General features: G+C 41.8%; 1 long non-coding RNA gene across 2 annotated transcripts; it reads right to left on the bottom strand.

Annotated features, from left to right (window-relative positions):
- Window positions 1-1452: 1452 nt before the first annotated feature.
- LOC125695188 (uncharacterized) lies at window positions 1453-24707 on the bottom strand. 2 transcript variants are annotated; one of them, XR_007377858.1, is made up of 4 exons: window positions 24424-24707; window positions 14920-15045; window positions 7747-7864; window positions 1453-4614 (listed from the first exon to the last, which is right to left on the bottom strand). It is a non-coding gene; the product is annotated as an uncharacterized LOC125695188 (long non-coding RNA). The 2 variants fall into 2 exon arrangements; XR_007377859.1 differs by lacking the exon at window positions 24424-24707 and adding an exon at window positions 24175-24368.

Below are 24707 nucleotides of genomic sequence, written 5' to 3'. Positions count from 1 at the left end.
AGAATCACCTCTTGGAAGTCAGCCTATTAAAACTTAAGCTGTAAACATTTTGACTTTTAATTATAGTTATTCAACATATGTATTGGAGGATCTTCAGGATTGGGGCTCAGTGTGCTAACTGCGCTGCAAAACAGAAGCTGGTAAAAAACAAGTCATCACATAAAACGGGTACTGTAACCACATTGAGCTATTGTGGACATATAAGCTTTTCAAGGAATTCTAGGCAAAAAAAGACTATCATACTATATCACAGCCCACTAGCTTCCACCCAATATCAACTGTTCTGAATCTCAATAAAGAATCTCAATTTAACTGAAACTCTTGGAAAGGAGTTTCGCCCTGATCTGCACTTCCAAAGATGGAAGATTTGACACTTAAAGTTTGTTCCAGTCAGAAATCATTCCTACTGTTAAAATAAAATTTGTGCCTGATTTTTCATTTAAATTTGTCTAGTTTGCTTCAGTTTGCAACTACTGTATCTTATTATACTTTTCTCCACTAAATTAAAGTGTTCTTTAATACCTGGCATTTTCTCATCTTGAAGATACTCACACTCTAATCAAGCCACTTCTCAATCTTCTTTTTGATAATCTTAAGAAGTTAAATGTTCTGAGTCTCTTACTGGAAAGTAATACCTCAAATTGTAATTCTAATTTTCTCAATGCGTTTTTGGAACTCTTTCCTGCAATCTCATCATTTCTTTAACATCCTACTGAAAACGTGGACTCTAGGGCATTTTCCAGTAGCCCACTAGAGCTGTCAACAATGCCATTTGCAAAAAGGAAAAATCACTTTACCACAAAAAAATTATTATTCCCCTTTGTACTCATCCAACAATCACATTTAGACCTCTTTTTAAATTAACATGTGTCAGCCATTGAGCTGTCCACTCAATTATTTATGGATTTTTATTTGTGATTTGTCTAGATATACTGATTTTAAATGTTCGCTAAGTCACACACTCATTTTGACATCTCCAAACTCTGAAAGTCAAGTAGTCACTTCAAGGATGCATTTTTCCATCTATGTGTTTATAACATACAATAATGCAGCTGTACATGCCTCTCAACCTGTCCCTTCTCAGCTCATACAGCTCACCATCCCCACCACGACCCAGAGCATTCCATGTCTGTGTTATCCTAACCAAACCCAAAAAGAGCTCAGTGACAATGCAACTTTTCAAATTGCATGATTCTGACACTGAACTGAGAGTCAGTATCTCAAACAAGTTTTGCCTCAGAGAAAAGGCCGTGGGTTGCCCCTTCACAGAGCACAGGATGATGTGATGAGCAAGGAAGGAGGCACCTTTCATACAGAGACACAGCAAGGGAGTGGGACAGAGGGCCAAATTGTGCAGCAGCCTCACCAGATGATGAAAAAGGCTGGAGACATGCAGGCAGAGGAGCTGCTGTGCTGTAGTTTTTTTGTGCAAACTCTCCTTTTTTTTTTTCACCTTCATCAGCTTCTGTTCTTCAGCTTGTCACTGATTGCCATACCTTTTCCTCTACCCTACTCTCCCCTACAATGTCCCTTCTCCTACTGCTTTTATCCTCTACTGCAGTTATTTCCACTCATTCCCAATTAAGTTCACTCTGCTCTGCCAAAGCTCTTCCTGGAAACAACATTTTTGCTGCTGCTTTCACAGCTTTCTCCTGGCTCCTGTGTGTCACCCCCCTGCCCTGTGTCCTCCTCCTCCAGAGTGTTTGAATGCCTCTGGGGGAGGGACCGCCTGGAGCTGTGTTCTCCCAGTCCCTGAGTAACATGGCCCCCCCGCTTCCTAATTTTACTTTAGCCAATATCCTAATAAATGTGACTAAATGTAGCAGTACTGTGATGTCTAGTAGGAGAGACTGATGAAATAATTGTGTAGCGGGGATGAAACAGCCAGGCTGATGGCGGAGCAAAGCAAGCATGAGCTGTGCCAGCCTTACATAACGTTGCAGGCTGAGTGAGAAGCACCCAGAAGGAATTCATTCCTTATCTCACACTTTCCTCCCCCTTTATTATTAAAAAAATAAAAAGATTATTTTCCTTTCCTACTGCCGCATGCCTGGTGTGTGTGCCCAGACTCTCAGTGGGGCAGGAGAGGTGGCTGCAGCTCTGCACCAGCACAGCTCTCGCTCCAGCTCTGATCTCACAGTTTGCTGGCTGTAGAGTCAGGTGTCGCTGCTAAAAAACAGTCCTCTGCCTTCTAATTCATGCCAGCTTTTTTTCCCATCTTGCGGCAGATAAGAAATATAATTTGAGTTTCAATATGTGGCTGGGGGTGCTTCTATCGTTAATTAGTTACAACCCTTGCCTGGTGCTGACGCTTACGCTGCTTTAGATGGCTGATATTTGCTCACCACCTTTCTGAAAGATTACAAAAGAGCCATGAAAATGAGAATGGGGGGATGGACAGACGGACAGATGAGGGATGCCTCTATTACAAGGAGTGAGTACAGAAAGCTTGGATTAGGGTGAACAGCTGGTGTGGATTCAATAATCAACTGCTCTGAAAGAAAAGCCTATTTTTTCTCATCCCATGGCATTAGAGAACAGGATACCAGAGCTGCCAACCTTACAATTGAAATCTGCCCACGCAGAATAGCAAATTCCCCTTGGCTTGCATTTAAATGCTCCTGGCTCATTATAACTCCATGCAGCCTTTAATACATACATGTGGTCGGCATATTATCCTGCAAACAGAATGCTGCACTGCTTCTCTCAGCACGTCTCTGCCTTCATTTCAACACCAAAGGGAGGGACAGGGCCGGGGGAGAGAAAGGAGGACAGGCAGCTTATCGAGTTTACAGCTGCTGCTAAGAACATTGGTTTGATCCTCGCTGCTGGTTAGGACTCATTTCCACAGCAGGCAACAGGCAGCGGGTCAGGGCGTTGAGCATTGGCTGGATGGGTTCAGGAGGTCACTCTTTGGGATAACACGGCCTGTGACAGGCCACAGGAAGGCATTCTGGCCTGCACCCACAGCTGCCAGCATGCAGCAGGGAGAGCAGTCAGTATATAAGCCTGCATCTGAAAAACAGGCTGTTTATTTCCCCAGATCCTCTAGTAATGATAAACACGGCAAGGTTACCAAAGCTACCTCCAGCAGCAGCACGTACTGTTCACTCTCCTTCTGCTTCCTAATAGCAGGACTCCATCCTGGCCCAGGGGAACAGCCCCAGGGGCCGAGATAAACCCCACCCCATGCTCAGTGTCCCTGGCTGCAGAGCTGCCCGCTGCTGGGGATGGGCTGTGACCCAAAGAGCAAGAGTTCATCTGAACATGATGGTGACAAACAGGACACCAACCAGCTGCCAAGCAGGAACATTTCTCACTGAGAACATTTCTCACCGCCAGATGCAAACAAGAGGTGGAAAGCTCTATACATCATGCTTGACCCCATGAGCCAACTAGTCTCTCTGCTTTTCAGCAGGAGTAGAGAAAATTTTATTTTTTAAATGCCCTCTTTATTTTGGCACATCAGCATGAGAATGGCCAGAAACCTCGTTGCCAGTGATTTTGATTTGTAACAGGAAACCAAATATTCGGGGGAAGAGAATCTGAAAGCTTGGACCACAATCTTCCTTCAAACTCACTACTGATATTCATGTCACGTTCCTGTTCATTCACAACCCTGGTTTTGAAGGGAGAGCAGTGCTTGTCCCTGCTGCCCCAAATGCAAGGAGAAGAACGGAAGGGGCTGCACTGAAATGTGTCAGCTTGAGTCCCCCCTGTTCTTCTCACCGAAAGGAAAGGAAGATATTAATGCAGATGATTTTGTTACATAAATACATGTTGTATCAGGGCCATTTTTAGCATTTGTGGGGGTGTGAAGAACTCCAAGCTGCGTATCTATTTCATAGGATTCAGCTGAACTGAGAAAAAGGACAGAGAGTTTTAAGGTAAAACATCAAGATACATTTTGTTTAAACCCACGCAATTCTGTACAGTGCTCCAAATGACAAAAAAGATTTCTCTAGCACCTCTCTGGCCTCAGTATTGCTTTGTAATGTTTTGTAAAAGAAAGACCTCTTAGTATAATTTGATAAAATTAAGGACAAATTAGTCATCAAATTTCAAATAATAAGTGTGCCATTTGGCATCAGACATTTTCAGTTTCTTTACATTCTGCATGGCTAGAACATTCAATTAAAATAGAATTTGAAAATCCAGAAACCTAATTTGTTGTTTAATCTCAAAGTCACTTAGACTTCAAATAGATAGATTTCTATTCAGGAAAGAGCCTGTTTTTGAATGAAGAATAAAATCTGGGGGCATATTTAGCAAATCAAGCTCACACAATACAAAATTCCTCTTGACTTCTGAGCAGTTTTCTATCATCCCTTTCACCTCAGCTTCACATCCACTCCAATTCTGGACTGAACATGGCACACAGTGCCCTTGATGTGTCCATCAGTGCAGAAGCTAATGGCAGCCCCACTATGGCTGTGCCAGCTGGGGACATATTACATCCACCCCAAAAATGTGCTCAGTTTCTTCTGTAGGCATAAGTTGAGCATGGTTGAGATTGGCACGGGAAAAATTGGATTTTGCACTCCTTCCACTTGGAAGTGTCCAGCAACTGGAGAAGCAATGTGATCCTCCAAGGTTTTTTGCCTGTAAATGTTTCTGAAAAAAAAAAAAAATCTTGTTATCTATATAGTCGTGTAAGAACATTTTCCTTCTGGACAGGGAAGAAGCTTTTGGAAATCATGTGTCACTTAGAGAAAGGCAGTGTCAAAAGGAAGTTTCCATGGGATTACCGAGTGCTGTAGTTTTTGTTTCTCAGGTTCCAAAAGTATCAGACTGTTTGGAAAGGAAGAACAAATAAAAGGACAAAAAAACCTAACTTTTCATAAGTCATCTGAGCTTGGAAAACTGGCTTATTTCTGAATAGCGCCTACACTCCATGTTTGTTAAATCCCATCATGCAATCCACAGAGTAGACTCCAGCTGGGTCACTGATAGCTACATGGTGCTCAAAACTAGAGGGAGAAGGAGTTACCTAAAAACAAGTTTAATTTATTACTTGGAACATCCCTGACAGCCTTGGCTCAGAGTATTTTATTAACATGGAAAAGAATTTTGGTTAAATTTCATTAAATCAGACTAAGGTATGTCCATATTTTGTACACTTCACATTTCAGAAACTCAACTTTTCTGCAACAAATGCCAAGTTCCTCAAACTGAAGCTTTAAAGTTACCCAGAATCTGCTGCCCGCTTTAAATTACTGCCCCAAGAAATTCATTCAAACCTCCCTCTGAACTAGTGGTTTGAATGGAAAAGATGTCAAGAATTCATTTTACTAGTTAAAATAGGGCTTCCTGGTGGTACAATAACAAAGAAGACTCAAAAGCCCCAAATTTGTACTTCTATACTCTGCCTCCTCATTCAGTTGATCAGTTTACCTTGGATTTACTCCAATTCTGCATGTAAGGGAGAGAAAGATTTACTGTTATTGCTCAGTATCCATCAAACAAGGAGACAAGATAAATGCAATATATCATAGCAGTAAGGATACCTGGGTGACCCAGTAGACTCTAGGGCCCAACTTTGGTAGTGGTGTTAACAGCAGGAGGTTATTCAGGAATTTGGAGAGATTTCAGACAGATCATAATCTGTGAGAAACAATAAAGCTGCTAAAACTATGCTTTGCACAGGCTAACTGCCCCAAACCATACTTTCTCCTTTTGGAGGAGGAAATAAAGTGAAGATCTTCAGGATATGCATCTTCAGACAAAGAGTAATATCCATTTACAGTAATAATGCACTCAGCATGAGAGAAAATCCAAGTAAAATAAGGAAAGTCTCATCATTAGGAACACTTCAACTTGATACAAAATAAGATGTATGGAAGAAAAATGCTTCCAGTACCAACTGTGAGGACAGTCAAATACACTGGGACAGGTCTTTTCCACCTTTTGTTTTCACTGCACACATACTATTTCCTTGATACACCTGTTTTCTCTAACTGCTTGCAACACCACAAAAGCTTTTCAACTGACAATAAAGAAGAATTCGCAAAATCCAGACCTGACCAAACAAGTCACTGTCAAGCAGATTAGAAATGAACAGAAGCTGCAAACAACTACAACATCATCTGAGAGTGCTTCTCTGCATTACAAAAGAGAAAATAAGCAAGGTACAAAAAGAAGGGAGAATGCAGCTCAATGCCTTCAGCATGTGGCTTGGTAGCAGGATCAGATGAACGCTGGAGTTCATGAAGATTTCACCACATTCAATACCTGTAGTGGCAGTCCCAGCTGGATACAAGACCTCCACAGGCCAGCTGGGAGCAACTGTAGGCATGATGGTACTCCAGGTACCTCAACAGTGTCCTTCACTTAAGGTGCTCGAGTTAGGAGCTTTGAAGTTCTTGGTCCCTCTCTAAGACAGGAAAACCGTGCATCAAGAGGTATTGTTTGCTTTGTCCCCATGGTCATTTTTCATGGCAGCAACTGCAGCATAAGCAGAAGTCACATCCTTTTTCCCCATCCCATACCATCACATGGAGAGCAATATGGATTGGGGTCACTATCTAGGATAGAAGAAGCTCTTCTGAAACAAAACCAACCAAACTACCAAACAAAATCTGTAGATACTGGATAAACCTAAATCAGCGTAGTGGAGGGAACAAGCAGTGTCCTGACAATGGGATCACTTTTTTTCTCTGGAGAAATAAATCATCCTCATGAGTTTCTGTTAAGAATAGAGAGGTGAATTGAACTATTCTGGAGAACTCTGACAGATTTCTCAAGGGCTGGGAAAGTCTGAAGGGCAGCATGAACTGACGCCAGAGAGGAAAACAAGTAAGTCACAAAATCATAGTATATCTATGAGAAATAGAATGACCTCCACTCTTCTTTCCTCATATATCATTCTTAGAAGGAGAGGAAAAAAAGCATTTTTTACTATGTGATTTTAGATCTTTTTCAACAGACACAACAGAATATATTTTGTTGTCATAACTTACAGCCATCGGTGGTTACCTTTGTCCCAGTGTGTTGTTTCCCTCACAGCACTGTACAAAAATGACATTATAAGGACAAAGACACAGAATTAATTTAATCACTTTAATACATTATTTTCCTAATGATGAGTGCTTCACTGTGCCCATACAAGAGTTTAAGGCATAAAGTTTCCTTCAATAAATGTTTTTCTCTTTATTCTCATGTATCTACCCTAGACTCTTCATCTAGGCATTAATGTATATGAATAAATTCCCATCGTGTTGTTTTGCTATTGTCATACATGGCTGTACACACACATTTTTGCCTTGTCAAACACGATCAAAGCTTAGCTGTATTTGATAAATATTGCCTAAATTCTATTTGATAAATGCTCCCTCTAAGATCTTTCCTCTACAGCGTGAAAAGTCAATGCCCTAATTTTAAGTTGCCCTTTGAAAGCAAGCCAATATTCAGATGGATATCGACTCTGGGCCTGCTGGTTGTTCTGCAGCAGTATTTGGAAGGCTGCTGTTTTAATGAATGTGCTAACATTTGATACACACACAAACAAAATCAATAGCACTATTTTTAAAAAGCATGTGGCTTTACTAAGTACACTGACACTACCCTGTTGTTCAGAAGTTTACTAGAAACCTCCCTATATGACTAAATTGATGCATTTGGCTCATTTCTCTACTTGCTTGCCAGAATGCATAATATGGGACTTCAAGGACATTGAAAGTCAGCCTCTGCTGCAGAAAAAAAAAAAAAAAAACTTGTTTAAGTTTGAAGTGATGTGATAGCCTGTACCTGAAACTCCCCTGCAGTTGTCAAATCTTCCTATTTCTTCTCACTATTGTCGCAGAAGAAACCAACGCTTTCCACATCAGAAATTCCTGGTTCTGTGGCTTCTGAAGGAACTTGGTGACTGTGGGCAGAGAATAAAATGTACTTATAGCCAATGTTGAACAAAGTCATTCCTGCTCTTTTGTCTTCAGTAGGCAAATACATCAAGGTCCTTGAATCCAAACCTTGGATCTGCCATAGCCCATCTGCGGTCAGTAGCTGTTTTCCAAGCAGTGACTAAAAATATCCAATCTATGTGAGTGAACAGGCTACAAACCTCAAAGGGAGAAGAGTGTGTAAAAAGTAAATCCAGATGAAATTCTAATGCTGTGTGTATATACAAAATTTTGAGAGGTGACAATTTTGAAATTTTGTGTATATAAAATGCTTTGTGTATATATAAAATTAATTATACATTATATATATAAAATGTAGGCATTCTCATCAGAGTTTCAGAAGATATTCACTACATGGAAAGTTTGATAATTCAAAGCTTTACAAACAATATTTTTTCATCCAGTGAGCAATTAGACAGTGAAAGTCATTGTCACAGCCTGTTAGCCAAGTGAAGAATAGAAGATTCAAAAGGAGATGAGGTATTTTAATGTGTTAGAAATATGAAATAAGCACAAAATAAAACAATTTTCAAGTGAACATAAATTATTGTGCACGTAATGGAGCATTAGCAAGGAGCTTTTCTTAGTGGCAGATTACCACCATTTACCTTCTATGCTGCTGCTTCTTGCTTCATCCTTCTTAAATACCTGGTGGGGTCCTGGCCAGGCAAAACACTGGGAAGACTGGGTTGTGGTCACACAGCAACTCCTACCTCCTTAATGCACTCCCCTCCTGTGTAAGAATAACTCAGACTATACAGACTACTCAGACTGCTTTATGGGTTCATGCCTCTGAGCAGGAGGCTTATGGCTACGTTGCTCTCCAAGATGCCCACAACCCCACTGGCAATGCATGCAAAGAAGCCCATGCCACAGCTGCAACTCTGCAAATCTTCTGCCTTGCTAGTTAGCTCAAAGCCTCTGATGATGCCATTGCTGCAGCAGTCAGCCCAGATCTGCCATGATACTTTGCACTAAAATGCCACTATTCCCATTTGAAAGAGACACTTGACATAAACAGAAAAGAACTGAATTATTCAACTTACTTGTATCAAGCAAGGAACCAATGCCAGTGTTTTTGAGCCCTAATAAACTGTTTTAACCATACCTTCAAAGACACTGCAAAATTAGACTGCGTTAGCCCCTCTGCATCTACAAATGTCTGATACTGGAAACGCAGAGAAGAAAAAAACTATTCTCCCCTGGACACCCAAACAACATCGTGCAAACAGGAAAGAGTGGGAGGGCAATCTCCAACACAGGTCTTTCTAATGAAAATGTATTTGTGAAACAACCCAATGAGGAGTTGGTAGGAGAACACAGGAAGCCATCTATCGATCCACAGCTCCTTTGGCCCCCACATGATTCAAACTGAAGCAGCAGCTTCCTACAAGAAGCTCAAAGCTGTGCATAAAGGTGATATGCCATGACACTGTGCAAACAACATAGTGGTGAGGCATCAGAGGCAGCACTGACCTTGGCTGAAGAAAAGACCCCAGCAGAAGAACAGAAGCCAGTAGAGTCAGAATGGTTGTCAGTGTCACGGCAGGACACAGCAGCAGTGACAACTGCAGACAAGCACACTTGTAGCTGCACCCAGATCAGCTCGCTGAGTTGTGAACATTTGCTGAATTGTTCCCCACACTCTTCTGTCTCATATTATTTAATCCACCTCAGTAAATGCAGCCTTTAACAAAAAACTCAAACTATTACAGACCGTTCCATGGCTTGGGCATCACATCAGGGTGTCTAGCACGCAGATATTAGGTTATCTTCTGGGCAGGTATTCATCAAATCTAACCTGATAGAGTACCAGCTAATTTTTCTCTTCAGCTGACATGCCCTTCCACACGTAAGCAATATAAATGTGCACATTTCTGAGCAGATCAGTAGACAATATCACCCAGAACGAGGGCTGTGCTGAATTTTTGAGCTCCTTCTAGTCCTCAGGCAGTTTGTTCAATCATGATTCATTTTAAGCAGATGATTTCCACCATGATGGACAATTTCTTCCTCTTATATTACATGATCTTTCCAACTATAGAGGAAATTTTGGCACCTTTCTTTTTTTTTTTTTTTTTTTAAATCTGTATGGATACATCCTGCAGGTTGTAAAGACTCCTCTGGATTATTATAATCAAGGAGATCCCAGAAAGGAAAGAACTGCATTATTTATAGGCTCAGGTTTTTATAAGAAATATATAGAAGTTGAGATCAATAGGCATTTCTCTAAGATCTAGTACACATAATTTACCACTGCTACAAAAGAACTAATAGCAGAAGGCATTAATGTACATTACCCAAAATCACAGATTTGATTAAAGCACTAGGAACACTTCCTAGAGGCTCAGTTGAGACGCTTTGTAGAGCAAAATACCTGACAACAGTGGTAACAGCCATTCAACGAAATGAGGCATGAGGATGAGAATAAGGATCCCGTGGCCCAAACCAGCACATATTCAATGTTGCTAGTGAAGGGAGGATAGCAAAATCTGCCCTAACAGCAATGGGCAATATTGTAGGAGTAGGCCTACAGAGGAAGAAGATCTGTGAGAACAAAATAAGGCAGAAAAGAGATGTGAAAATGGCCTAGATGTTGTTTGTTTCTATAATAATTGGACAAACAAGATTGTGCGTGCATTTGTTGTAAATACACGATTTTGCTTAGCATAAACCTATTCCAAAACATTCCAAAGGGGAAAATAAAAGGAAAAGCAACCTGTAAGGGCTCTGAATACTCACTAGCCATTCAGGCCAGAAGAACCACAGTGCCCGAAGAACATCTCATCATCTCCCCCTGCTTGCATTGCACTTCTTACTGGCAGCCCTTTCACCTGGCTCCTGATGGTGAGGGGATACCCATGTAGGGATCCCACATTGTTACATTCTGCAGGGAGTGTGCTGCATTGGGATGAGCAGGACAGCAGCATGCATCTCATGCTGCAGTGCTGACTGCTGAAGCTGAAACTCTGGCTCACACTTAGCCAAGCATCAACCAACACCCCCAGGTTCATTTCTTCCACACAGTCTTCCAGCCATGCAGCCACTCTGCCCCAAGCCTGTAGCATTGCCTGAGGTTGCTGTGGCCAAAGTGCAAGATCTTGCTGAGTTTGACACATCATGTCTGATGGCCAGGTTTCACCAAAAGGAGTTAAAATTTATCACTTGGCAATTAAGGAAAGCTGCAGAAGAATCACCTTGAAGCTGATGTAAGTCACGGGACTCCTTAAATCTCTTCCACACAACCTGTGAGCAGCACATGGATGCTTTTTCTCCTCAGCAGCCTGAACCCAGCTAACTGCTGGTTCCTCCATCTTGGCAGCTCTCTGTCCAGCTCTTGTGACTTTGGACATGCTCCCCTTTGGCCTGGCAGAATAAAATGTGACTACTTTTGTGCCAGCTCAGCATGCTGAAATAGCAGAGCACCAGGGCTGACAGCACTTAAATGACTTGAGGGAGGAGGCAAGGGAAACAGCAGGGGGAAGAGAGAGCACAATCATGGCAACTAGCTGTTATATGGCTGAGGCTGTTGTGGTACTATAGGCCAAAATGTGAAAAGCAATAGTTTTCTTTCTGTGAAATGAAGGCACTAATGCCAATTAATGGAGATGTGGCAACATTTCTGGTATATGTCAGTGACCTAAACATCTGCTGCTACACTGCAATAGAAGAAAAAAATTACTTGGACTATCTAGCATCTAAATTACTTGCTTGCTTGTTAACTGATGAACTTCTTGCAAGATACACTTTCTTTTTATAGAGCATCTTATTGAGAATCTGAAGCAATTCTTTGCAGGCGACAATATACATTCACTGCAAGTGGGCACCAGTGCAAATGAAGCTGCTAGTGCAGAAAAAATTACACCTCCTGACAAATAGCCTCTCTCTGTATTAGCAATTTCTTAAAATAACCTGTTCTCCGCAAGCTGAATTTCATGTTCATGTTTGAGCTGAACACTGAGAGCGCTACAGGAGCTGTAGAGGAAGCCTGCCACTGTGCTGCACCACCTCAGCTCAGCCCTGCTGAGCATGGGAAGACCAGGCTCCAGAACTGGTGGGTTCCCCCAGCTGGCAGTAATACCAGGGTATTACATAGGCATTTGGACATCCCATGGCACCTCCTTATCTCAATGAATTTAACTTCACAACACTCTTCTCAGTTGGTTATTGCATTGGTTTCCCTGAGCAGAAGTCAGATATGTTGTAGTGAACAGTTAGTTAAGGCATGAGTGTGTCAGCAGCAAGACAATGAGGGGAAAAGCCATGGGTTTTGCAACAAAAAGGAACAGGAAGAAAAAAAAGAGAGAAAAGGAAAGAGTCATGAAAGGGAAGATCAAAATGAAAGCAAATACTGGGGGTAGAATAGAAATATGTCTCATAGGTCTTCATCCCAGGTTTCTCACTATCACAGCAACAGTCTCATGTAAATCTCCTAAGCTCAATCTCACAGTTTTTTACTTTTTCTGAACCCCCCTACTCCCATTGGAAAGTTATTTTGAAAGCCCACTTTTCCTGTGGCTAGAAGCCTTTTAATTTCCAGCCTAATTTTATTCACAGCCATATGTCCATCTGTTCTTGTGCCAGCTTTGTACTGTAGCTTAAATACTTTTTCTCCCTCAGTGATGTTAACCTCTCAGTTCTGGTTTCATGCTCATCTTAGCTGGTTCTGTGTATGAACTGCTGTCAAGCAGGTATTCCCTCACCTCCCTGCACATGGTAGCATGGACACATCTTGCCTCTCTGCCCATGTCAATGGGGTGACACTGCCTCCTCTGTACTGGCACTAGGGCTGCTGATGACAAGTGCTACCACTAATGCTCATACTATAGCTGACGTGATGGCCAGCCAATTGAGAAAACTCAACCAGCTGAAAATCAGCCCAGAAAAGATCCCTCCCTGATCCCACAGTTATTCAACCACTGGGACAAGGTAGGTATCAGGAATAAGCAACAAGGAAAGAGAAAGGTGAAAAAACCCAGTGCTGACAGCTTAGACACTAACCAGAGCAAATCAGTTGTGAATCCATACCTAAAAAGAAACAAGAATTCATTCTTATGCTTTCACAATGTTGGACAAGAAGTCATACTTCTAATTTCTTCTTGTCAGGTACTTTGTCTGCTCTCCCCAGATGGCCTCTGCATTTCTTCCTGCTGGAGCGTGTTGTGAACTGACCTGCACACGCTGTTCTGGAGTTGATCTCACAGGCATTCATGCTTTCCCTTTCTGGGTTAGAAAAAAGTTAACCTGACTTGTCCTTAGATTCCATTGAGAAAGACAATGAAGAGATATGAGAGATCAAATGGGGAAGGCAGAGAAAGAGGGCACAACTGCAATCTGGGATAAAAGCAGAGCCCAAAGGTTTCCAACAGTCCTGGAGATTCACGCAGCTGAACCTGCCCAAATGTGCTCTTGGGACTTTTAACTTCCCCGGAGAAATGCTTACTTAATCAAAAACTTTCCCTAGTTAGTTGTTTGAGCATCACAGTAGCAGGTAGAGAAGTGGGATGGACCGGGCAATGGTAGAGCCTGAGCTAGTAACTTCCTTACATCAGACAGATGCCTCTGCTGTTAAGTGCAAGAAATGCCTAACCACTTATGTGTGCACTCAGGCATATGTTTATGCATGTTGTTGACACAGAGTCTACAAGTCCCTCCAGATCATATTATGTAAAATGCAAGAGGTAAACAAATGAACAGATTTCAGAAGAGTAATAGGAAAAAATATAAGGAGAAAACCTTAGATGAGGCATTTTTTAAATGATTTTAAATGCTAACATCTGACAGGTTAGCTGGTCTCGCCCATAGTCATGCAGCACAAGTGATATTTCTCCATGGGTCCTTTGTTTTCAAGAAGGATGTAGAATTCCCAGAGTACCTCTGAGAATTCAGCACTGAATCACTTCACACCTGATGACAAAAATACATCCAGACAGGATGTTCTTCAGCCAAAGGACGTCCCTCTGCCTAGCAGCTGAACTGTACAAACCGCGTGGCAGCTTTGACGCAGGACCCTAATCCCAGGAGCTGTGTGATAGGGCTTGCCTCAGGCCACGGACTGGCAGCACGATGAATCTGCAGCCTCCATGTGCAGAAGTTTCCTCTGGATCATGTCAATCACACATGGAAAACACTACCACTTCCTTCCTTCTGCCTCACAAATTGCCTGGCCTGGGGCTGTATCTCTGTCAGAAAAGGGCTCGCCAGCATTGGGCAGCACTCCTGCAAAGAGGCGCAGACTTCCTGGTGCGTGATGTGGTGGCTGTGCTGGGCAGGCCCACGTGGCAGAGTCACTGCACACCCACAGCCCACCCAGGCCTCATGCATGCAGTGAGCCTTGCCTGGGGAACGGCTCAGCTACATGCATACATGCAGTGACGCTGCTCTTTGTCTGCAAACACCATCTGAGATTTCTGGGCTTCTTATTCTGAGTGGTAAAAGAGCATGTCAGGGGAAACGTGGATGGCCCTGCAGTCAAATGTCTGCGTTCAGATTTTTCTGCTAAGGTTTTGCCTTTTGGAATATGTGAAATCTTTCCCTTAGATTATCTTTGCCTGATTGCAGAAATAACAATTATTTCATAGAAACAACTCCCCTCACACGTACACAAAAAGATGAAGACAGCTAGGAAATACATAGGAGTTACTTCTAATTCTGTTTTAGAAAACCCTACAAATGTGAAAATAACCTAATCCTTAGATTTAATGTCATATTAAGGGACCAGAGAGATACACAGTTGCTCTCGGTCTGGATTATCTGATGAAGTAAGGCCCAGAAGTACTGCTTGCCAACCACATACATAAACCTGGTTTATCAAATTCTCCACAAAGTAGATTATATTTTTGTGGTGCCCTTATCCACATGTTCAATCATCGGGACTGCATTACCTTTCCCAGTGACCTTCCTACTGCTCTTCCAAATTAAACAGCCAGGCATTAGTCCCCAGCTTCAGCTCAGATAATTGGCTGTGGTACAGGTGGTGCAACCAGGGGAAGAGCTTGGTAGTGGTGACAAGGTCACTTACCTCAGAGGAGAGGAAAAGCCTCAGCAAAGACCTTCACCTTCAACCTGCTGTGTATCACCACAGAGGCTCCACCACTCAGAGCACTTTGTGCTGAACCAGGGTTCTTCCAAGAGCAGCATGAAGCACCTGAGAGAAAGGGAAAACAAACAGCAGTTTCCCCACTGCTGCTCTAATTAAATCGTTAATTAGGTATGTGCAAGTGTGGATGAGTTGCTGCAGACTGAGTTTGAAATCTTCATGCTAGTCAGAAAAAAAGACAATGGAACAGTTTGAATTTCAGTTTGAATTTCTTTGGAATCTTACTATTTTATCTAATAGGACTTTCTCCTGTGCTGAAGGACTTTACCAGTTTTACAGGTGTTACAGCAACTCATCTCCTTGTTCTCATTTAGCTGTTTGAGCTGTCAAATCTGGGGCATCTGTGTCTTCTGCCTACTAATCCATGTCCCTTTGGCAGCCTGTGCTATCCCAAGGCAGACTTCAGATCCAAAAGAAACCCTCAGAAAGATCCTTCCTGCTGAGTCCTAAAAAAAGGCAGACTACAAATGCTCACTATTTTACATTTTATCATGTATGTTAAAGAAGAGGAATGTATTTTGAATGAGCTAAAAACTCATATTTTAACATTCACAATAGTTGATAACTACATTATAACAGAAATTCCAAGATATTTGAGAGCTCTTACCATATTGTCCCAGCTGTGTTATCTGTAGAGAACACGATACAGCTATGTAAAGCTGCCATGATGGCTAAGTATATTCAATTATCTCTGCTAGTTCTGTCTCTCCTGTCCATACTCTCCAATTTATCTCAGCAATTGCTAAATATTTTAAGCTTCTTAAGTTAATTCATGCATGTATTACAAATAAGCATGTTGAGGAAAAATATGGCTATTTTATCTACCTCGACCTATGAGAGTGAACATACCACTAATCTGTGTACAGCTGTAAGACAGGTTCCTTCTCCCCTTACCCTTCCCCTTCAAAAAACAAACTTTAGAAAACGGGTTATGTGAACACATGGATTTCTATAGGGAGCCCATGGAACAACGTGTACATTTGCAGGTTCGCAGTAGACTCCCACAGTCTTGCCCTCATGCACATAATAGGAGCTGGGCCAGTAGAGAGGCTAAATGGGGAACAAATGGATGGACAGCAAAGATGATGTTGGTAGAAAGTGCAAGAACCTCATTCTGTTTCTTTCAAAGGTTTGTGCATAGTAATTCCTCACCATTATGATGTATGTAGCATATATATGCATGATATGCTTGCTAAAGAAACCCTGTCTGTCATCACCAGAGAGGCCTGCATAAGTGCCTTTATTCCAAGAGCCCATTGGAGTTTAGACAGTATGGCATCCATGAGTGAGGAGAAAGAACACCAGCTCTTATGGTAATGAAGATTACAGTGAAGAATGAATGGGATGAATGCCTGGTGGCTTATCCACTGACAGCAATTCAGAGGATTTTCCCTTACAACAGCAGCTATAGCTAGGTTTCACTAGTTTTCTCTGCAAACCACCTTAGCAGTTTCACAACCAGGCCGAAAAAGATCTACATGGAGATAAAACCTTTATACCATGCTTCTAAGCAAATGTAAAAAAGGGCCCTTGTTTCTCTGTGAAACAGTCAGAGGTAAAACAAAAAAGCCCTGCAAATACACATATAAAAAGCTACATAGTTAGTGTCTGAGTTGGTACTCCAAGAGCTCTACGAGTCAGCTAGATTAAGTTAATTTATCCCATCTGCTAATTAGGCTTGTGAAAATTAACATCTATTTTCTAGCACTTTCAAGCCAGTTTGTAGCAATCTGCAGCAAAATATGTATATATTTTCTGTTAAGTACTGTGGGTTGTCTTTAGAATCTGATAGAGGTGAATGATACCCATTCACTTCCAGAGGTCTTCGCCTCAAGAATTTAAAGTGGTAATTGGCAACAGTAGTTCTTCCATCCCTTCCTACACAAGCTCTTCACAAGCAGTGAGGTTTTCAACACTCCTCTTGCTACAGTGGAGAAATAAAAGACATTGCTGAAATGTCTGTCACTCTACAGACCATTTATCAGTCCTGAGAAAATTTTTGGTCTGAGAAATAAATAAATAAATACATACATGCATACATACATACAATTAGTTCTTTTTTTCTCCTGATATTTTGTTTTCATAATTCTTGTTGTATCAAGTTGTACAATAATTCCAAGTTATTGTACCAAGAATTCCTTGAAAACTATAAAAGGCATCTTCATATTGCTGCCCTGGGAAGTGATGGAGTCACCATCCCCCAGGTTTTCAAGAAAAGGATAGACATCACACTGAGTGACATGGTCTAGACTGGTCACAGGCATGGGTTGATGGTTGGACTAGGTGATCTTATTGTCTTTTCAACCTTAACGATTCTATGATTCTATGATTTACAGAGTTATTTGTAGAGCAAGATAATGTTTAACCTGCGTGTCCTCACCAGCTCTACCCTGAGTTTATGGTAATGGAGCATCCATCTTTACCATCCAACGAGGCGATTATAGCCTTGCTCACAACCTTTGCCTTTGAAGGCATGGACCTGAAATATTGCCCCCTCTGAGGAAGAAGAGAGATCATGGGAAAGCTGACAGTACTGTCAACATTCTACTAACTGTGAGCATGAAGCCTGTCTTAGGAAATTAATACCAAGCATCTCATTTAAGTGGCATTTTGTTTGGGACAAAAGCCAAGAAGTATAAATATTGGTTTGGTCTATTCATCACTCACATGACTGAGCCCTTTGTTTTTAGCCTGTGATGAGCGGTAAGGATAGAAAATCAGCCCCAGCTTTGAATTTCCTGCCTTTTGTCAGTTTATGTCACACCCATAATATTATTCAAGTGGGGGGTTTTGTGTGTAACAGATAAATGTCGACAAAGCCCCATCTAATGCCTTTTAGGTTGCTAGGAAACCAACTCTGTAGCCACCACAGAGATATCTCTGGCTAGGGGCTCAGATAAGCTCTGACTTGTTTTGATTAGGTGAGCTTTATTACAGAAAAGACAGCAGCCTGCTTGACATCATGAAAATGTGACCTGTTACAAAAATAATGGTGCAAAGATCATTTATTGCTCACAAGTTGCATTCAGTGGAGGACACTAAGACTACTTTTCTAGCCCACCAAATCAATGCCACCCAGAAAAATCCACACCTCTTAATAAAGGTTTCCCACAGTCCCTTAGTACTTGGAGCAGATGCTGCTAACACCTCTGTGTTGAAAAGTCATTATTAGTCTGGCTTTATTTCATGTGTCAGGAGAACAGCAATATTTGTGGTCTGCTGGGCAGAGGAGATAACTAAGGATTAAATTACCTACGTTCTTCCCTCGGCTCTGCAATTTTATGATTGTGTTAGAGAATAAACTTACGTGAGTTCACCTGTTTCAGACATTTATGCAGCTCTGTTAATGGAGGAGGCAAAGTGATGCGAGTTTCTCAGCTTGTGGTGATCTGGTGCTGCTCAGGAGCACTGATACTCTTCTCCCTTCAGACTGAGTTCATCTCTGCCTGCTCATGTTATACCAGTGCCCTGCCCCTATCTACAATATGTCCAACAGGCATTCGGTGGACTAGCGTGAACACCATGCCCTCTGGTTTTCATCCTTCACCTCCTTACTGATGGAAGGTTTTTCCTATGACCTGTCCTACTGCAGTTCCAGCAACTTGTCCTGTTCATTGTGCACAGGTAAAGAACAGATTATTCCTTCCTCTCTGTAGCAAACTTCTATATGTTATCCTCTCTTCCTCAGCCAAATTTTCTCTAATTGAAAAAGACTAAACCTTTTCAGTCTTTTATTACAGGCTATACAACAAAACCTGAACCTCTTTAACTCCATGCTGGTTGCCTGTGAAGGCAAGATAAGTATTCTGCAAGAGCTGTGAGCTATGCAATTTCTCTCCAAATTGCTGGCAATAGCTTGGGATCTCCCCTTTTATCAGAAGGGGTTCAAGCAACTGTATCTGATGATATATAGGATTGCCACTGGGTAGTTGTGCTGAATCCAAGAGCAGCTGAAGTTGTGTGACAGAGACCTTGGGACCATGCTGCAAGCACTCTCTGGATTTTCATTGTGATCTAAGATCACATTTATGTATTTACATTTATTAAGGTACATGGTTCCTTGAAGTACCCTCATGTGACAGATGCAAGTTGTGCCAGTTGGCAGACAATCCTGCTGAATTGCTTGTAGGATGTATAAAGGTTCTCCATAAATTTACGCCCAGTTACATGAAAGGTTTTGTTTGTTCAGGAAGTATATTCAGCCAATAATCATGGCATTGTTAAAGAAATCTCTATTCATCAATCTATCTAAGTAAAGCTATTACAGGAGTTAAAAAGTGATCCAAAGGATGAAAACAAACAGACTCTTTCCAGCTAATTGGGAAAGCAAGTTTCAGAATAATGAGTTCTGTGCCAAGGACCATGCAGCTGAAGTGTTTCAGTTGGGAGAACTCAGTACAGACAGGTACCTTCCACACCATTCAGTATATAGGTTAATATTAACATTAGGCATTGCGCATTTAACTCAATAGCCTAGGAAGCAGTGATCTGGTATGCGTCCCTGCTACCACTATTAAACCTTGGATCTGTGTACAGTACTTGAACATACCCTCATGTACTGAGAACCTGCCAGAGAGGATACAAAATGCCTGTTTACACTCTGCAGCTTGCTCGCAGAGCAGCCCCCCAGTGCCCTGGCTGATTTGGATAATTTGGCTCGAGTCTCTTGGGAGCATGTGAACCATGACCACACAGCAGAGCTCTGGGATTAAACCTGGTATCTTGCCAGTCTCCACTGCTGTCTGCAGCTGGGGCTGGGCATCCCTGCACCTCCACAGCACTGGGGTCAGCATGCACTTGCCCCATGCACTGCAGAGAACCATGCTGGCCTCTTCCTCAAAAGGTGACCAAGACCAATGAATGTGTACAAAAGCCTTTGTTGCAAAAACACACCACCTGCTTCTGCTGCCATTGCTTCCTCAACACATGCTGCCAGAGCCCCACCACAAAGAAACTTAGCCACTGGGGTGCAGGAAAAACAAGCTCAAACCAGGGTTATGGATGGCTACACACAGCAGCCCATTAGAACCAGTTTTGGTCAGATGGTGTTTGTTGTGCAGTACCATTGCCTCAATTACGTTCTTGGGTCTTAGCTGCCAGCCAAGCTGTGACATAGCAAGTTGTTACATCAAAGTGCTCTTGGGACCCAAGCATTGCTGCAGGCAAACAAGGATGGGAAGCCTCTGTGGAAAAGGTTGCGCATGTATGCATTTGTAGCCTTAGAGAATCTCACCTGTCTCAAGGCTTGTTGAGGTCCTGGACCTCACAGACTGAGCATGATGCTCCAGTCTCAAGTGACAATGCAGCACAGAATTTACTGTTATGGCATGTAGATCCAAAACTAGCATAGCACATGACAGAGGCATGTATGTCAAGCTGCACCAGCATGACAGTTGGTATCACAGCTCATTACATGTGCAGCCTTTGTCTTGGTTAATTTGAAGTCAAATTACTGCTGCAGGCCCAACCCAGCACATCAAGCTGGCCTCACACCTTCTCAACTCTGCCTCCTATAACACTCCCTGCAGAACAGACCTGGGCCTCAGCCCAGTTCTGAATTCCTTCTTGCACCTCACAGACTTTCACGTTTTTTTAATTACAGATTTCTCTAGAAAAACTCAAGTGGCTAAATTACAAGAAGATGGCTTTAGAGGTCCCCAGACTTGCACTTTTCATGCCAGGTAGGATCTGACAAATGCCAGAGCTGACAAGAAATTTAACAAAAAGTACCCCTCACAACTCATCCTTTTTACACAAAAGCTTATGGAAAACACAACAAAACCATAAACTCTGTGATTAGACTGGTTCTGTCAGAGTGTAAAGATGAACATAAATAACTTATTTTCTTAGCTTTTTGTTCTCCAAAATAACACACTCTCCCTGTATTCCTCAGGACTCACAGAAACACAGATAATCAGGGATTTGCTGTGTACTTCAGCTGTGTTTTTCAGCCTCTTTAACCAGCACCTCACCTACATTGCTCAGACAGCATAGATGTCTGTTGTCAAAAAGATCACAACATTAAGTAGTGATTTATCATGCCCATTGATTCAGCTCTTCTTTCCCTTACTCGAGTATCATAAACATGGCTCAGAAACAGGACAGATACTTTCTGGAGAGTTTCCACAAGCCTAAAAGACAGGATCCAACACAAAGTAAATGGTTGAAGTTCAACCCAAGTCAGTGAAGAGTTTGCCCAATTTAGAAATGGAGTTTTCAGAGATGCCAGCTAAACCTATTCACATTTGCGGAAGAATATCTGATTTACACACTTTCAGCATGCCTGATACTACTTCTACCATGAGGATGAACTTTTAAATGAGATTAATGATCTCTGGGTCACAGCGGTAAAAGATTGATGAGGTCCTCACCAAAATCAATTTACTCTTTCTTCCTACAAAGGGTTGCTGTCACGCTGCTACATCTCAAACTAGGTCACAATTAAGACGATGTAGTTTGATCTGTTTTTCCCTGACCAGATGCTTTAATTCAGTGCCTACAGTTTGTCGTATACAGTTTTCTGATAACCTCAAGGGAGCTTAATGGTAGCAGTGCATTAACCCACTGATGCTAATCTGCAGGATCAGGTATCAGGATATGCAAATGAATTAAACTAGATCTTGTTTTCAGAAGGTATCATAAGATGCCCCTTGAGCTTCATGTGCTTTTGAACATAATTTGATGCATTAACATTTAATTTCTTCCAGGTGGGGTTTACCTTCCCCTGAGGTAAAGAGCTTACAGTGTAACACAGATCTTGTGCCTGCCTTCTTGTTCTTCTAACAAGAAACGCAAGATCCAGTTTCTCTCTCCTCTTCCTTCCCCCACTACTTTCCTCCCACAATGTTTTAAAAACCTACAGTAATCAGTAATGTGAGAAAAGTTGTTGTGATCCCCTCAGGGCTCTGTTCTCACTGAGTGACTCTCTGATCACACTTGCTACCTTGATGTGCCAGTGTTGTTGGGATCTAAGCAGCGGTTTTTATTTTTCCCATCTCTTCACCCTGTTAGTGCCATGGGACAGCTATAATAGTTTCTGGACTTGAACATAACAACAACTAAGAAGAAATTTGCACCAGAGACCCAGTTCAAGGCTTGTACAGATCCCGTTAACTGCTGGGGCAGGTTTTGGGATATTAGTTCATTCAGTGGGAACATTTGCCCCATGCAGGCCCTCAGGACAGTTTGTGGCTTCACAAGTCTCCACACTATTTGATTTATGGAGTTCCAATGACCTGAAACAATAGCCACTGCCAATAGCTAAGATCATAGATTTTAAAGGTCAGTAAAGACCAATAGCCTTCGTTATTCCAGAAGCCAAATAATTTAATCCAGTAAATCCTGCCTCAAATCCATATCTTGTGGTTGAGCTGCAACATATATTTTCAGAAACTGCTCCAAAGTCAACTTAGATTCATTTTAATGAGGTATCCCACCAAGCTCTCTGCATCCCTGAGTGCAGCAATGCATATGATGTGCTCACATCTCCCTTCATACACTTGAGTTTTGCTTAAAACACTGAAGTCTTTGGTTAGAGCAGAATTGTTTACTGAGCACTACCAATGTGTTCTGCCTTGCTTAAGTAATGGTTTTATGATGTAAATTAGACAGATAATACTATTCATAAACGATACTGCATGATCAGATGGCAGACTAAGCTTAGAGAGATAGAGATTTCCTTTTTAATTAAAACTGCAACACTTCTGTGCAGTGGATTAACACTGAAAGGGTCACTGGAGGAAGGGAATTAAAGTAGGATTTGACTGATGAGAAAGTGGCCATTCCCGAGCAATTTCACAGCGTAACAACTGTGCCACTTCTCAACATCTTCCTTGAGGGACTTCTAAGATTATATTACCTTGAGTTAACCCCTAAAAGTCCTTGAAATATATTAGTAAAATATAATTCTCATTTTATTTTTATGAAAATTGGGATGTAGCAGGTTGAAGTAAAAATGAAATCATCTTCGCTTTCTTTTGCAACATTCATCTTGACAATGAGAATTTCTTTTTGGAAGTACCTGCTATCAAGGCTCCCATCGATCCCTGCTGGAGTTGGGGGATCTCCAGCAGCTATAGTAATCAAGCTCCAGTCATTCTTTTTAAGCAAGTAATGTTTTTCCATCAGGTGGTGTATGCACTCAGCAACTAAGCTGCAATACAGATGCCGATTTTCAATTCCCACAACACCTAACCCTGATGGCTGGCTGGTCCCAGACGACTGTCAGGAAGCAGCATCCACATATGTGATACTGCACTGAAACATCCTGGCTTATGATGAAAGAAACCCTCTCAAGTTAGAAGGATCTTGAATCATACTGATGCATATCCACCTTCATTTAGGCCTCAACATGAATTTCTCCTGGTTAGATTTTAACTGCTGTTCAGCTGACATCTACTAACAAAGCAGAGTATAATGGATGGTTAACTTCAAATCTAAAACTTGCACATGAATTCTTTTGCTAAATACCCTGCAATTAGACATAAGCTGAGTAAGGCAGAGACTGCAGTATTGTATCACTAGAAAACAAGCAGGGGAAGAAATCTGAGCTGCTCTTGTTCCATTAAAAAAAAAAAAAAAAAAAAGTAGCTCAAATATTTCTCTCTATATTCCTTAGGTATATAAGAGATTCTGAATCCTCCACTCACAAATAATAAAGTTGCTATAATTAAATTTCCACATTGTCTATTTACAGCAGTAGACTAAGAACTCCAAAAAATCTTAAGCAAATATGAGTTTTCTTCCAGAATAGCTGGCTGTTGGAAACAACAAAACCAGCATTACAGATAGCACAGATTAGAGCAGCTATTTGGTACTGAGCCTCAATAAATGGTTTGGATAATCAAATATTTCTGTGCTCCTCCCCCCCCCCCATCCAAAAAAACAATATATATATATATAACCCTACAAATAGGATTATTGGGAGGATTAAAAAAAAGAAACTAAATTTGTCACCTAAAATTCACTGTGAGAAAGTGACTTCATCCTCCCGAAGCTTCTGTATGAGGTCGTCTACAGGAAAGTAGGAAGCCTCTAACACTCAGGCTGCAGGCTGCTCCAAAGGGGCTAAATTTACTCTGAATATTGCCACAGCACAACAGCACCATCCTCCTCACAGAGGGTCTCTTGACAGAGGTGAAGAAGATTTATAACAACAATAAATGAAATTATGCTTACCCCATTGAGAACCTCAAAGGAAATCAATTTTTAGTTTGAGAGAATAACTGAATAAAAGCCACATTAGGCAGACTCCTCAAGACTAGTTACAAGCAACACTGGATATTCACACGTTCAGGAGCTCGAAAGAAAGCCTTAAGCAGGCATGCTTTTCTCCCAGCTCTTTTCAAAACCCGCATTAGAAAAACGATGAGCTTGCAGCTGCAGGCAGCAGCAAGAGGACCTGCAGCTCTACCTGAGCTCACCTACCCCCATCACTTTGTTGCCAGCAAACACTGCAATGCAGCTGCAAGCACTCTGCGCTCGGCTAAGTGTTTGCTTGTCTCCCGATGTCTGTGCCAGTGAATATGTGCAGGAAGCTTTAATAAAGCAAACTCTGCAGTAGACTGCAGAGCAGACTGATGAACAGCTCCAGTAGCACTGAGATGTGCCAAAGCTCTCTACCTCCCCTCCTCCATGCAGCCCATAAGCCTGATAGATGAAAGCTGTGACCAGCATCAGGTGGTTAAAATACAGTTCATTAGCTCACGTTG

This window comes from Lagopus muta, chromosome 6 (assembly GCF_023343835.1).
Source record: "Lagopus muta isolate bLagMut1 chromosome 6, bLagMut1 primary, whole genome shotgun sequence".
NCBI lineage: Eukaryota > Metazoa > Chordata > Aves > Galliformes > Phasianidae > Lagopus > Lagopus muta.
This window is presented reverse-complemented; position numbering and strand designations above follow the sequence as displayed.